At 47.8% G+C, this 16,100-nt stretch overlaps 1 long non-coding RNA gene across 1 annotated transcript in view; it reads left to right on the top strand.

The window, feature by feature from the left end:
• LOC134956698 (uncharacterized) overlaps window positions 1–4,015 on the top strand; it is a 55,832-nt gene extending 51,817 nt beyond the window's left edge. The window contains exon 6 of the long non-coding RNA XR_010186101.1: window positions 3,978–4,015. This is a non-coding gene — a long non-coding RNA (uncharacterized LOC134956698). The remainder of the gene's footprint in view (window positions 1–3,977) is intronic.
• Window positions 4,016–16,100: the final 12,085 nt, after the last annotated feature.

Raw genomic sequence — 16,100 nt, 5'->3', positions numbered from 1 at the left:
CAATAACGTAGATGCGTGTGTCAGAGAACTCAAACCATCACATTCAGCATAACCAGACTCAATATAGAGTATGACAACGGAAATATCCGGATCATTCCTTTGATCAATTCGGATTTGTTCCTGACTTATGTGTCTCAAACCCCCTAATTCTAAGTGGCTTAACCAGCAATAGGCCAGAGGTAAAGCCTTATCAGACGCTCCAAGAGCACTAATACATTCCCCCCTTTCCGCCATTACACATGAGATGCTCAGGCACAATCCCTTAATGGAAATTGCAGGAACTTCAATCCATTCAGATTTATCTAGTTCATTTGCGATTCTAGATAATCTAGACAAAGAGTCGGCGTCTATGTTATTGATGCCTGGGCGATATCTTATCTTGAAATCATAGATAGACAAGGCAGCTAACCACCTGTGCCCTGTGGCATCTAATTTAGCCGTGGTAAGTACATAGGTCAGGGGGTTATTGTCAGTGAATACCTCAAAACTCGCTCCATACAGATACTCATGAAATCTATCAGCCACAGCCCATTTAAGAGCAAGGAATTCCAATTTATGTACAGGATATCTCCTCTCACTATTGGATAATCCCCGACTGATATACGATACAGGTTGTAACTTTCCTTCATGAGTTTGGTAAAGCACTGCACCTAAACCATCAAAGGACGCATCCACATGTAATGTATAAGGCAGAGTGGGATCCACATAGGCCAATACAGGAGCATTAGTAAGACTCCATTTTAACTTGAGGAAAGCCTCTTCACACTTCTGTGTCCATCTATTCCCAAACTCTTCATACGGTTTAAAATATCCTTTTTTTTTTTTAGATGAGGTTGCAGTTGTGGTTTTAGCAACTGGCGGATACCCCTTTGTCAAATCAGTGAGAGGGCGACATATTATAGAATAATAGGGCACAAATCGGCGATAGTACCCACAAAATCCGAGGAAAGATCTTAACTCCTTTAATTTTGTGGGTCTTGGCCAATCATTCACCGCTTCAACTTTCGTTGGATCGGTAGAAATACCCTGTCGACTTACCACATGTCCCAAATAAGTCACAGAGGGCAGACAGAACTTGCATTTGTCCACAGAAAGTTTAAAACCTTTCTGTAATAATCTATCCAGTACCCTGAGCAGACGGTGGTTATGTTCCTGCAGAGAGGAACCGAAAACGATAATATCATCAAGATAAACTAATACCTCACGATAATTCATATCACCCACCGTCTGCTCCATGGTTCTCTCAAAAGTGGCCGGGGCACCCTTGATTCCTTGGGGCATCTTCAAAAATTCAAAGAAACCCAAAGGACAAATAAAAGCAGTCTTTTCTCTATCCTGGTGACTCATAGGTATTTGGTAATACTCACTCCGCAGATCCAACACTGTGCACCACTGACTCCCCTGCAAACAGTCCAATGCCTCCTCTATCCTAGGAACTGTGTACTGATCGGGCACAGTGCGTTGGTTAAGTGTGCGATAATCAATACACATTCTAATTTTGCCATTCTTTTTACGGGCCACTACGATAGGGGATGCATATGGACTTTCAGAGTGTTGAATAACCTCTGTTTCCAAGAGAGTCTGAAGATGCTGTCTGACATCATCGAAATCTGCAGGAGCAAGTCTGCGTGACCTTTCCCTAAAAGGAGTCTCATCAGTCAGCTTTATACAGTGTTCCACACCTTTTGCTTTTCCTAAATCCCATTCCCCAAGAGAGAAGACATGCTTTCGTTTCATCAATTCCTCACATAAAATATTTTGTTCTACCAACCCAATGTCACTCCCCTGGAAACATGTGGTTAAGTCTTCTATGGACAGACCCTGAGCCAGTGAGGAATCTCTGTGCTCAGACTCACCGTCCCTGTATTTCTCATGGCAAGTCGCCATAGTAATGGCTGTCGCTTCCCTACACCCTTTTAAACACCAATCACTGAGGACCCTAAATAAATGAGCATTAGTCCCAATGATCACTGGCATTACAGTTTTATCACCTGGGGACTCTGGGCATACCAGAGCAATTAGAGGTAATGGCTCCGACACACCCATAAATTCCTCAGGAAACTCTATGTTGACTACCACATAACCTAAATAAGGGTATTTCTGTTCACTCAATCCCCAAATTACCAGTCCTTCCAGGGGCATGATAGGGACATCAGAGAGATAATGTCTATACCAATGCTTGAATATAATGGACACCTGGGACCCACTATCCAACAACACAGGACATGGATGTCCATTTAATTTAACTACCACACGTGGAGCGGGTCCTATCATACCATCCGGAATAGAACTACTCCACTGGGCACTCCCCATTGAATCTACATCTAATTTCTGGGAGACGGCGAGGGGCCCGCCAATCTCCCACCATCGTTTCCCTGATGAGAGGAATTATTTGACTGAACGTTAGTTCCCACTTCATTCATTCCCCAGTCTATAGAACATTCCACTGCTCTATGTCCTAACTGTCCACATCGGAAACACCCTCTGCTTATAAAATTTCCACCTCTCCTAAAATTTCCCCTGCTACTGTTAAACCCCCTAGTGGAATTGCTGGAAGTAAGGCTGGAGGGTACCACCCTTTGATTCAACGCAAGAATAAGCTGGTCTATTTTCTTATTTTGTTCCACTACCAAGGTAACTAACTTATCTTCCCTCAACCCTGGAGCCTCAGGGGAGGGTACCACCACTTTGACAGCTTTGGCATGAGTCTTTTCCCTATTAGCTATTAAAGCTTCTTCCTGTGTAATTTCCTTAATTAAATCATTAAGGGTGGGACTTCCTAATAATAAAGTTGTACAACGCAACCGCTGAGCTACAGGGTCAGTTGTTAATGCTCCCCTAATTAATTGTTTCAAGCGGCTACTATCCACTTCAGCGGGAGCTAACCCTCCTTTATCGACGATTTTATGAATTAACTTATCAAGTCTATATACATACTGGGACAACTTTTCTCCTGTCTCCTGATAAGTATGATGGAATCTGGCAACCAAATCACCTACGTCCTCCAATGTCCCATATGTGTATTCTAAGGCCTGAAAGTAGTCAGCCACAGCAGCTCCTGGGTTACTTTTCCTAGTGGCTTGAATAATTCCCATAGCGGGTCCCCGTAAACTCTCTACTATCCTTTGTTTCTTTATATGATCGGGGCAGTGCCACTCTTCAGACTGCTGTATCGCTGCCTCCCTCCAGGCCTCATAAGGTTCCTCGCCAGTAGGCACAGGAAGTATCCCTGAAAAAAGCCGTAATCGCCTGTAACTACCCTCATAGTGCCACCTTTCCAATTGATGTACTACTTTATCAGCTATGACCTCTAATTGGTTACCTAATTTTTCTTCAATGCCCTGTGTTTGACTACCTTCTCCCACAGCTGCAGAGGGATCTCCACTAGCCGGATAAGACATGTCACCCACAATTACTGGTTCAGCAGCCCTTTCACTGCTATCCTTTTCAGGCCATATAATTATCCACCTACGTTCAGGGTTAGATCTCACAGCCACCACTTTGGGAAGCAATTCAGACTCTAAATCATGACTGGTAGTTATTAATACAGCACACATCTCTCCACTTTCCTTGAATTGTTTATCAGTAATCCTTGGTTGCTTCACCCCAAAGAGAAATAGCATCTCTGTCATAATGGTACCATCAGTGGTGTCTGTGAGGTCCCCCATCAATACAAAACTCCTTTCAGGAGTTACTCCCTTCCTCATACACCAGTCAAACACTTCACTCCTGGTATATTGTGACATTCTGGCTACTGTGCTTCCTTTACCCCTGAGTATCTTACAAAATTATCTCACGCGGTGCCTCCAAATGTAACCCCCTCTCTCACCACCCCGGGGTAATTATTACCTATGTGCCTCCACCCAAGCTGATTATTATAAGGCTCGCATGGGTAAGCCTTCCTCCTGTGTTGTATGTGTGTATGTATTAAAACCGTTACTCATTACCTCTTATTTGGTTCTTTTCTTCTCTTCCAGGTTTTCAAGATCAACGTCAAACCACAAATTATATCGGTAAGTATTGTAATTTAATCACAGAATCACACTATACAATGTATGAAATAGTGAATGGTGTTGTTAAATATACAGACCTTAATATGTACTATATTTATACATTACTACCACTACTATACATATCATTGTGCATGCAATACAAAAAACGTTCTTCCCGTATTAATTGAAACTGAGTTACCCGGGTACTCGTTAAAACTAATGTGCACAATAGGGGCCCATACCATATAGGAAAAAACATTTACTATATATAGAAGGACTTGGTGAACTGATGGTGGTCGTTGAATGTTTATGTTACCTTGAATAGGAATTAGTTAAGTCTTTGTTGATGATCCCTTTTGAAATTATATTCCAGTGTCAGAGGGTTAATTATCACTACTGTTCCTGGGATATTTTTGTGGGGTTAGTTAATGCTTAAGGATAGCTCAGTCCATGAAACAATATAGCATTAACTTCAACTAGTCACAGTATTTTGCTACTTATGTTTCTCTTTGGACAACATAAATTGTTATCTCTCTGGATACTTATTTAACATCTCCAGCTGTCTCCTTCACTTAGCAAGATGAACATTGGTTACAGTAGCAAAATAATACTGCTACTCTGAATTCCTGCAGAATATAAGGCTTTAGTCTCTACATCAGCGTTGTTCCATAATAGAGAAAATATGAATAATAGTTATATCATTCCATTGAGTAACACTAAGTAATGTCTCCTCTTTACTAAAAAGATCAGAATTATATTATCCCGTATAGGATTTTTTTAGTTATGGTACCAAGCCTTCCGTTTCAGTGCAAATTCCGATGGGACTCCCTTTTAGTTATTTAGTATGTGAAATGCAGTGAGTTATGGTAACACCAGTCCAACAAATATATCGTTCTTATGTATTGTCTATTTCCACTCTGATATATATATATATATATATATATATACTCCCTGGAATTCATCCATAGTCATAGTATATTTATACGTCTGTCAATTAAAGTAATTCCTTATATATGACAGTTCTCCCTCGTTTCAGCTATTGCAGGGCTGTATTGACAGTTAACAGTATGAATAATTGCCATACACAGTTCAATCTACTTATTGGCCAGTATAGGAATATTTATAACTCTCCTATCTGCTTGACTTGTGACACCAGCCTATTATGCATCTCAGTTACTCTTCCGTGCTAATTCCTACTTATGGTTGAGTCTGGTAAATGAGAACTGGTGGCTGCATTAATGAAATCTCCTAAAGCAGAGTGTCAGCTGAAGTCTATGGGGCTCAGTGTATGTAGACTGCAGGGGGCAGTGTAGTTTTGGTTCACTTACACATCCCCATATGCTGCTGCTGCGGCAGGATGACGCTCCCCCGACTCCTCCCTAGCGAGGTGGTGCGCAATGAAGCTGGGTGGTCCCTATGTGGAAGGCAGGCGATCCAGTCATCTACGCCCAGCCAGGACCTCCATGGGGACGCCTCTTCCGTCCTCCCCTGCTCGAAGACCAATGATCCAGCCGGATCAGGAGGAGCCACCGCCTTCTCCTGCCTCTTCGAGCAGCGGGCCGCCTCCAGCAGTGTCACTTAATCTCTGCCTCCACTTCTCTCTCCCTGTAGGCTCTGGCGTGGGTAGCGCTACTCCGTCTCCGCGGCACCGCTGTATGTTTACAGCATACAGCTCTATTAGCGGCCCGCTAGAGATCTGAGCACGCACACTAGCCAGGGGAACAGCAACTCCCTCCGCAGCGCAGGTGAGCTCTCTATATACCCGTGGATAAAGGGACTCGCGCCGCACAGCCGTTCACTATTGGTCGCCCGTCCCTTGCCTCCGCCAACCATTGCCTCCTGTTGTCAACCGCTCGCGGTCAGCCCCTGAACCCTGCTCGTGGACAAACTCTTCCCGCCCTGCAGGTTGTCACTCCCGCAGCGCGAGGCCAACACCAAGGATCTATTTTGCCGCCTTTACTGCCCTGCAGACTATTGCTATCTCAACGTGTCACGAACCCACAGTGAAGTATACACAACCATTCATTATATTAACAAAAGTATGGCAGCAAAACACTACCACAATGGATAACATAAATACTCCAATTAATTACTACCAATATATACATACACATATATATCTATTAATTATATAGTTTTACTCCTATTAATTGTATTGTGCATTTCCCCTACCACAAACTGCTTATATGAATCTAAGTCTTATGGAATTTTACATGGACAACACATTCTTTATATTAATAACAATAAATACATATTAATTTAATGCTAAACAATTATTAATATATATTAGTCATGTTACATGGTACTTGGGTTAATGTCAGAAATGTGTAACACATTTTTCATTGCCGAGATCATGCAACGGATGTTCCTAATGGATTGTGTATATGTCTCAACCTCGTCGACACTGGAGTCAGACTCCGTGTCGACATCTGTGTCTGCCATCTGAGGTAACGGGCGTTTTTTGAGCCCCTGATGGCCTTTGAGACGCCTGGGCAGGCGCGGGCTGAGAAGCCGGCTGTCCCACAGCTGTTACGTCATCCAGCCTTTTATGTAAGGAGTTGACACTGTCGGTTAATACCTTCCACCTATCCATCCACTCTGGTGTCGGCCCCACAGGGGGCGACATCACATTTATCGGCATCTGCTCCGCCTCCACATAAGCCTCCTCATCAAACATGTCGACAAAGCCGTACCGACACACCGCACACACACAGGGAATGCTCTGACTGAGGACAGGACACCACAAAAGCCCTTTGGGGAGACAGAGAGAGAGTATGCCAGCACACACCAGAGCGCTATATAATGTGGGGATTAACACTATCACTGAGTGAATTTTCCCCAATAGCTGCTTGTATAAACAATATTGCACCTAAATTTAGTGCCCCCCCTCTCTTTTTAACTCTTTGAGCCTGCAAACTACAGGGGAGAGCCTGGGGAGCTGTCTTCCAGCTGCACTGTGAAGAGAAAATGGCGCCAGTGTGCTGAGGGAGATAGCTCCGCCCCTTTTTCGCGGACTTTTCTCCCGCTTTTTTATGGATTCTGGCAGGGGTATTTATCACATATATAGCCTCTGGGGCTATATACTGTGATATATTTGCCAGCCAAGGTGTTTTTATTGCTGCTCAGGGCGCCCCCCCCCAGCGCCCTGCACCCTCAGTGGCCGGAGTGTGAAGTGTGTATGAGGAGCAATGGCGCACAGCTGCAGTGCTGTGCGCTACCTTGGTGAAGACTGATGTCTTCTGCCGCCTATTTTCCGGACCTCTTCTTGCTTCTGGCTCTGTAAGGGGGACGGCGGCGCGGCTCCGGGAATGAACACCAAGGCCAGTTCCATGCGGTCGATCCCTCTGGAGCTAATGGAGTCCAGTAGCCTAAGAAGCCCAAGCTAGCTGCAAGCAGGTAGGTTCGCTTCTTCTCCCCTTAGTCCCTCGCTGCAGTGAGTCTGTTGCCAGCAGGTCTCACTGTAAAATAAAAAACCTAAAATAAACTTTCTTTCTAGGAGCTCAGGAGAGCCCCTAGTGTGCATCCAGCTCGGCCGGGCACAGAAATCTAACTGAGGTCTGGAGGAGGGGCATAGAGGGAGGAGCCAGTGCACACCAGATAGTACCTAATCTTTCTTTTAGAGTGCCCAGTCTCCTGCGGAGCCCGTCTATTCCCCATGGTCCTTACGGAGTTCCCAGCATCCACTAGGACGTCAGAGAAAGCTGCCAGTGACTCTTCCCCCATCTGATGAGTTAAATGAATTGTGTGAAGAAGCGTGGTGTTCCCCTGATAAGAAACTAGTGATTTCTAAGAGGTTACTGATGGCATACCCTTTCCCGGCAACGGACAGGTTACATTGGGAAACATCCCCTAGGGTGGACAAGGCGCTCACACGCTTATCAAAAAAGGTGGCACTGCCGTCTCAGGATACGGCCGCCTTAAAGGAGCCTGCGGATAGAAAGCAGGAGGCTATCCTGAAGTCTGTATATACACACTAAGGTACTATACTGAGACCTGCTATTGCTTCAGCATGGATGTGTAGTGCTGCAGCAGCTTGGTCTGATACCCTGTCAGACAACATTGATTCCCTCGACAGGGATACTATTTTGCTAACCATAGAGCATATAAAGGACGTCGTCTTATATATGAGGGATGCACAGAGGGACATTTGCCGGCTGGCATCTAGAATTAACGCAATGTCCATTTCTGCCAGGAGAGTATTATGGACTCGGCAGTGGACAGGCGATGCTGATTCTAAAAGGCACATGGAGGTTTTGCCTTATAAAGGTGAGGAATTGTTTGGGGACGGTCTCTCGGACCTCGTATCCACAGCAACAGCTGAGAAGTCGACTTTTTTACCTCAGGTTCCCTCACAGCCTAAGAAAGCACCGTATTATCAAGTACAGTCCTTTCGGCCTCAGAAAGGCAAGCGGGTCAGAGGCGCATCCTTTCTGCCCAGTGGCAGGGGTAGAGGAAAGAAGCTGCACCAGGCAGCCAGTTCCCAGGAACAAAAATCCTCCCCTGCTTCCTTTAAATCCACCGCATGACGCTGGGGCTCCACAGGCGGAGCCAGGTGCGGTGGGGGCGCGTCTCCGGAACTTCAGCAACCAGTGGGTTCGCTCACAGGTGGATCTCTGGGCTGTACAAGTTGTATCTCAGGGATACAAGCTGGAGTTCGAGGCGACTCCCCCTCGCCGTTACCTCAAATCAGCTTTGCCAGCTGCTCCCAGGGAAAGGGAGGTAGTACTGGCGGCTATTCACAAGCTGTACCTTCAGCAGGTGATAATCAAGGTTCCCCTCCTTCAACAGGGACATCTGTCCGTCGGTGCGGACTCCGTCCGGGGTCCCTACGTTCTGCTGTCACCCGTCTCCCTGTCGCCAGATGTCATCCTGGGCCTGGGAGCGCTCCTGTTGTCAGCGGCCGTGTGAGCACGCCGCGTCCCCGCCGGGCCGCGGCATGGGCGACGCCATGACAGTCCTTCCCAGTCTGAGTGCGGCGGCCAATCCGGAGCTTGGCCGCACCTCCTCAAGCTACTCCAGCCAATGCCTGCGCATCAAGGGGTATATCAGGAGCTGCAGGGTGAGCCTGTGGTTGTCCTGAACTTTGTGTCACTCCTGCGACCCATGTGTCTGGATCTGGTACCTGTTCCTCCGTGTTCCTAGTTACCTACCTGTTCCTCCGTGTTCCTGGTTACCTACCTGTTACTCCGTGTTCCTGGTTATCTTCCTACAGCTCCGTGGAACTACAAGCATCAGCAACACCTGCATTTATTTACAGGCTTCACACCAATCTCCAACACAGTGTGCTTCAGCCTCAGCAGTAGAGACTCTCTCTCCAGGTGCATTCCATCACCTCACCTGTGAAGCAGCTTGCTAGCTGCCTGTGCCTCATCAACTGCACTGTGAACTTTACCGGTCTCCTGCCTCTGCTACCAGGTTTGCTGTATACGTCCATCTCTGCTGGCTCCACGTTTTAAACTACTCTGATTCCCATACCAGATAATCATTCATCAGTTGTCATTCATCAGTTGTCATATTACTTCTGCCATAGACTCTCAGCTTTCACGCTGCACCATTTACATTGCATTCCTTATTGTTTATTTCTGCTGCCTTTTGTGAACTTTATCAGTTAATAAACATCATTGCGCCCATGCGCAGAAACCCAATCCAGCCTCCTCACTTCTTCCCTCCTACCTCCACTGACCCACTAGCGCCCCCTCCGGGGACACAAACAAAACCAAACCTGACAGTAAGTTCAGGACCGATGGACTCGGACGGTGGTCAGAGTGTGGGGTCAGGGGCCTTACAAGATCTGGTCTCCCGCTTGGATGGACAAGAGGCTGTGCAGCAGCAGATGTTCCAGTTCCTGCAAGGAATGTCCTCCCGGATTGATACACTGCAACAAACCCTGCCTGGTGTACTCAGCGCCGTAACTACGTGTGTGCCAAGGGGGCTTGGCACACAGCGCAGTTGCCCTGAGGGCGCAACGGCCAGCGGCATGTAATGAGTCAAATTGACTCATTACATGCCGCCTCTGTGTGCGCCGTGCGCGGCTGGAGGGAGAAGAGACCAGCGCCGGGTTCAAGCAGGAGGAGGGAGTGGGAGCAGGGAGCCGCAGCAGCGCTATTTGATTGGTAGTAAGCGCCGCTGCAGCATCCCCCTCTCCTTCTGTATTGGCTGCCCGGCGCTGCTATGGATGCTGGGATGCGGTTCCTTCATCCCAGCATCCATAGCAGCGCCGGGCAGCCAATACAGAAGGAGAGGGGGATGGTGCAGCGGCGCTTACTACCAATCAAATAGCGCTGCTGCGGCTCCCTGCTCCCCCTCCCTCCTCCTCCTTCTCATCTCACTGCCTGCACCGAGAGGGAGATGCCAGCATGAGGAGCCTGTCAGCGGGGAGAAGGTAAGTATATCCCTCTCTCTCTTTCTCTCTCTCTCTCTCTCTCTCTCTCAGGGGGACACCGTCTGCCGCAATGTGTAAAAAGGGGGCCTGGCTGCCGTAATGTGTAAAAAGGGGGACTGGCTGCCGCAATGTGTAAAAAGGGGGCCTGGCTGCCGCAATGTGTAAAATGGGGTCCTGGCTGCCGCAATGTGTAAAGAGGGGGCCTGGCTGCCGCAATGTGTAAAGAGGGGGCCTGGCTGCCGCAATGTGTAAAAAGGGGTCCTGGCTGCCGCAATGTGTAAAAAGGGGGACTGGCTGCCGTAATGTGTAAAAAGGGGGACGCTGTCTGCTGTAATGTATAAAAGGGGCTCTACCTGGTGTAGTGGCGCTACTGTGCAGCGTAATTTGAATAATGTAGACTACTGTGCACCGTAGTATGAATTGCTATTATTTTGTGGCCACGCCCCTTCCCCGTGAAGCCACGCTCCTATATATTTTTTGCGCGCACTGCCCCTATCTTACATGGGGGGGGGGGGCACCACTGTCGTTTCTAGCACACAGCGCTAAAATGCCTAGTTACGGCACTGGGTGTACTTGTGTCTTCACTTCCAGTTTCCCCAGCACCTGCAAGTGCTGTGAGTTCTCCTATGTCGGCTGCATCAGCTCCAGTGTCACGCTTACACCTGCCCGTGCCCAGCAAATATGATGGCAGTCCGAAGCTGTGTCGCGGGTTCCTTATCCAATGTGAAATCCAGTTTGAATTATTATCACATAATTTCCCTACGCCAAGATCCAAGGTTGCCTACATCATCTCATTGCTCTCTGGTTCTGCCTTGAGTTGGGTGTCTCCTCTGTGGGAACGTGCTGACCCTCTGATGAACAACTACGCAGAATTCGTGTCTACCTTCAGACGCATCTTTGACGAACCGGGTCGTGCAACATCAGCCTCTGCAGATCTCATTCAGCTTCGTCAAGGTACCCGGAGTATGGGTCAATATGTCATCCAGTTTCAGACGTTAGCCTCAGAGATCCAGTGGAATGACCAAGCCCTGGTAGCAGCCTTCTGGCATGGACTTTCGGATCGGATTAAGGATGAACTGGCAACCCGTGACATTCCTGAGCAATTATCTGATTTAATCTCTCTGTGCATCAAGTTGGACTCTCGCATTCGCGAACGTAACAGTGAGCGTGTTCGTAGTGAACCTCGCAAGCCAAGAATAGTACCTTCAGTACAATCTCAGCCTCCACCTTCTGATGAACCTATGCAAATTAATAGGTCCCGCTTAACTCCTGAGGAGCGGTCAAGAAGACTCCGTGAGAGACTGTGTTTTTATTGTGCGGCTACAGGTCACCAAATCAATTCTTGTACAGCGCGTTCGGGAAACGCCAGATCCTGACTTGTAAAGGAGGAGTCAAGTTGGGATCTTCCAGACAAGCTCCTTCAAACCAAGACCTTATTCTCCCTGTGACTCTAGAGACTACGGCTGGACTCCAATCTGCAACTGCGTTAGTAGACTGTGGAGCCGCGGGAAACTTCATCACCCAAGCTGCAGTAGATAAGTTTCGTTTGCCTGTCTGCGAACTCTCATATCCAGTCTACATTACTGCAGTGGATGGAAGCCGAATTTCCAAGGGCTATATCTCCCACCAGACCAAGCCAGTGGTACTGGGAGTCGGGTTCCTGCATTCAGAATTAATTAAACTTCTAGTTATTCCTCAGGCAACCCAAGAGATCGTGTTGGGTATGCCCGGGCTCCAACTACATAATCCGCGGATTGATTGGTCTACGTTACAACTCACTTCCTGGGGTTCACATTGCCGTCAGTCCTGTTTAGCTCAAGTCTGTCCTATAAGGTCTTCTGAAGTCAAGACCCAGTCAAGTCTTCCTGTGGCCTACCAAGATTTCTCTGACGTCTTCAGTGAAAAGGCTGCTGATGTTCTGCCGCCCCATAGAGAGTGGGATTGCCCCATTGACCTTATTCCCGGCAAAAAACCACCTAGAGGGCATACGTATCCATTATCTGTTCCTGAAACCGAGGCGATGAGCGAATACATCAGGGAGAACTTACAGAAGGGATTCATCCGCCCCTCATCTTCACCTGCAGGTGCGGGTTTTTTCTTTGTTAAAAAGAAGGATGGAGGATTACGTCCATGCATTGACTACCGGGGTCTCAATGACATTACCATCAAAAATAGCTATCCATTACCTCTCATCACTGAATTGTTTGATCGAGTCAAGGGAGCCCGCATCTTCACCAAGTTAGATCTCCGCGGTGCCTATAATCTCATCAGGATCCGTAGTGGTGACGAATGGAAGACAGCTTTTAATACTCGAAATGGTCATTACGAGTACCTGGTAATGCCATTCGGGTTAAGCAATGCTCCAGCAGTGTTCCAGCACTTCGTTAACGAAATCTTCCGTGATGTTCTGTACAAGTATCTAGTAGTTTACCTGGATGATATCCTCATCTTCTCTCAAGATCTCTCTTCTCATCGTCTACAAGTCCGTGAGGTCCTCCGACGTCTTCGTGAGAACCGTCTCTACAGCAAATTGTCCAAGTGTACCTTCGAAGTTTCTTCCATACCCTTCCTGGGGTATATAATTTCCGGATCGGATCTCCAGATGGACCCGACAAAGTTGGAAGCCATTGCCAATTGGTCCATTCCGAATACTCTCAAGTCCATTCAGCGATTCCTGGGATTCGCTAATTATTATAGGAAGTTTATCCGAGGATTCTCAACTCTCATCGCTCCTATTACCAGCTTAACTCGGAAGGGGGCAGATCATTCCAACCGGTCAGAAGAAGCTTTAGCTGCATTTCAAAAAATCAAGCTGACTTTTATGTCTGCCCCAGTTCTGTCTCAACCAGATGTAAACAAGCCATTCGAGTTGGAGGTGGATGCCTCCACAGTAGGAGTTGGAGCTGTTCTCTCCCAGAAGGGAACTGATGGGAAGATTCACCCTTGTGGATTCTATTCTCGTAAATTCCTCCCTGCAGAAGCTAACTATTCCATTGGAGATCAAGAACTACTAGCGATCAAGCTGGCCCTTGAGGAATGGAGGTATCTCCTGGAAGGGGCCAAATTTCCGTTCAACATCTATACGGATCATAAAAATCAGCTTTATTTAAAGGCAGCCCAGTGTCTTAATCCTCGCCAGTACCGGTGGGCTATGTTCTTCTCTCGTTTTAACTTTAAGCTTCATTTCCGCCCAGGTTCTCAGAATATCAAAGCAGACGCTTTGTCCCGATCTATGGAGTCCGAAGAGGAGACGTCCGACTCAGTTCCGCATTCCATCCTGAGTCCAGTTGTATTTGTTTCGTCTCAAGTTTCTCCTGCTCCGCCTCCTGGTAAGACTTTTGATTCCCCAGAACTCCGTCCCAGGTTGCTGTCTTGGGCTCATCAGTCCAAATTCACTGGGCATCCTGGTGTCCTGAAGACCTTCAAATTCCTCTCTGAGACATACTGGTGGCCAAAGATGAAAGTCGACATCAAAGACTTTGTGGCATCCTGTCCTAAATGTGCGCAGCACAAGACTCCTTGTCAGTCTCCAGCAGGTCAGTTACAACCATTATCTGTTCCCAGCCGTCCCTGGTCACACCTGTCCATGGATTTCATCTCCGACCTTCCCTCTTCTCAAGGATATAATACCATCTGGGTTGTGGTGGACAGGTTTACCAAAATGGCCCATTTTGTTCCTCTCCAGGGTCTCCCTTCTGCCCCAAAACTCGCCCAAATCTTCCTACGGGAGATTTTCCGTCTACATGGACTACCCACAGAAATTATATCCGACCGTGGAGTTCAGTTCGTAGCGAGGTTTTGGAGAGCCCTCTGTTCTGCCATGCAAGTTAAACTCCAGTTTTCGTCAGCTTACCACCCTCAGACGAATGGGCAGACAGAGAGGGTAAACCAGGAGTTGGAAACCTTTTTAAGACTTTATGTTTCATCTTCTCAAGATGACTGGTTGGATCTGCTCCCGTGGGCCGAATTTGCCCACAACTTCCGCTACCATACCGCTACTGAAACAACCCCATTCTTCGCTGTGTATGGACAACATCCCCGTGTTCCAGATTTCCAAGATCTTCCTAACCTCGATGTTCCTGCCGCCACTGCTGTATTGGGTCAGTTCTCGTCAACCTGGAGGAAGATTCATGCTTCCCTCAAGAAAGCTTCCAACCGATACAAGTTTTTTGCTGAAGGTAAAAGACGTGCAGTTCCTAGCCTGAAACCTGGTGACAGGGTTTGGCTTTCCACTCGGAACCTCCGTCTCAGAGTGCCGTCGATGAAGTTTGCACCACGCTTCATTGGTCCCTTCACCATTGAAAGAGTCATCAATCCTGTGGTTTACAAACTCAAATTGCCTTCCTTGTTACGAATTCCTAATGCTTTTCATGTCTCTCTCCTCAGACCTCTAGTCCTGAATCGCTTCCAAAGAGCTCTTCCAGTTGGTCCCAGAATACGAACTCAGTGGGGCATAGAGTTTGAAATTGAGAGGATTCTGGATTCTCGTTGCCGGTACGGTCGTCTGCAATACCTCATCGATTGGTCCGGTTATGGTCCAGAGGAGAGAAGCTGGGTAAATTCCTCTGACGTCCATGCTCCAAGGTTGGTCCGTGTCTTCCACAGAACTCACCCTTCCAAACCACGTGGGTGTTCGGTGCCCACCCATAAAGGAGGGGGTACTGTCAGGAATCGACTCACCACTGTCACATCTGTCCGTCGGTGCGGACTCCGTCCGGGGTCCCTACGTTCTGCTGTCACCCGTCTCCCTGTCGCCAGATGTCATCCTGGGCCTGGGAGCACTCCTGTTGTCAGCGGGCGTGTGAGCACGCCGCGTTCCCGCCGGGCCGCGGCATGGGCGCCGCCATGACAGTCCTTCCCAGTCTGAGTGCGGCGGCCAATCCGGAGCTTGGCCGCACCTCCTCAAGCTACTCCAGCCAATGCCTGCACATCAAGGGGTATATCAGGAGCTGCAGGGTGAGCCTGTGGTTGTCCTGAACTTTGTGTCACTCCTGCGACCCATGTGTCTGGATCTGGTACCTGTTCCTCCGTGTTCCTGGTTACCTACCTGTTCTTCCGTGTTCCTGGTTACCTACCTGTTACTCCGTGTTCCTGGTTATCTTCCTACAGCTCCGTGGAACTACAAGCATCAGCAACACCTGCATTTATTTACAGGCTTCACACCAATCTCCAACACAGTGTGCTTCAGCCTCAGCAGTAGAGACTCTCTCTCCAGGTGCATTCCATCACCTCACCTGTGAAGCAGCTTGCTTGCTGCCTGTGCCTCATCAACTGCACTGTGAACTTTGCTAGTCTCCTGCCTCTGCTACCAGGTTTGCTGTATACGTCCATCTCTGCTGGCTCCACGTTTTAAACTACTCTGGTTCCCATACCAGATAATCATTCATCAGTTGTCATTCATCAGTTGTCATTCATCAGTTGTCATATTACTTCTGCCATAGACTCTCAGCTTTCACGCTGCACCATTTACATTGCATTCCTTATTGTTTATTTCTGCTGCCTTTTGTGAACTTTATCAGTTAATAAACATCATTGCGCCCATGCGCAGAAACCCAATCCAGCCTCCTCACTTCTTCCTCCTACCTCCACTGACCCACTAGCGCCCCCTCCGGGGACACAAACAAAACCGAACCTGACAGACCCATTCTGAATTTAAAATCCTTGAACACTTATATAAGGAAGTTCAAGTTCAAAATGGAATCGCTCAGGGCGGTGATTGCAAGCCT

This window comes from Pseudophryne corroboree, chromosome 9 (genome assembly GCF_028390025.1).
Source record: "Pseudophryne corroboree isolate aPseCor3 chromosome 9, aPseCor3.hap2, whole genome shotgun sequence".
Classification (NCBI taxonomy): domain Eukaryota; kingdom Metazoa; phylum Chordata; class Amphibia; order Anura; family Myobatrachidae; genus Pseudophryne; species Pseudophryne corroboree.
The sequence above is the reverse complement of the archived record's forward strand: the minus strand, read 5'-3'. Positions and strand labels throughout refer to the sequence as shown.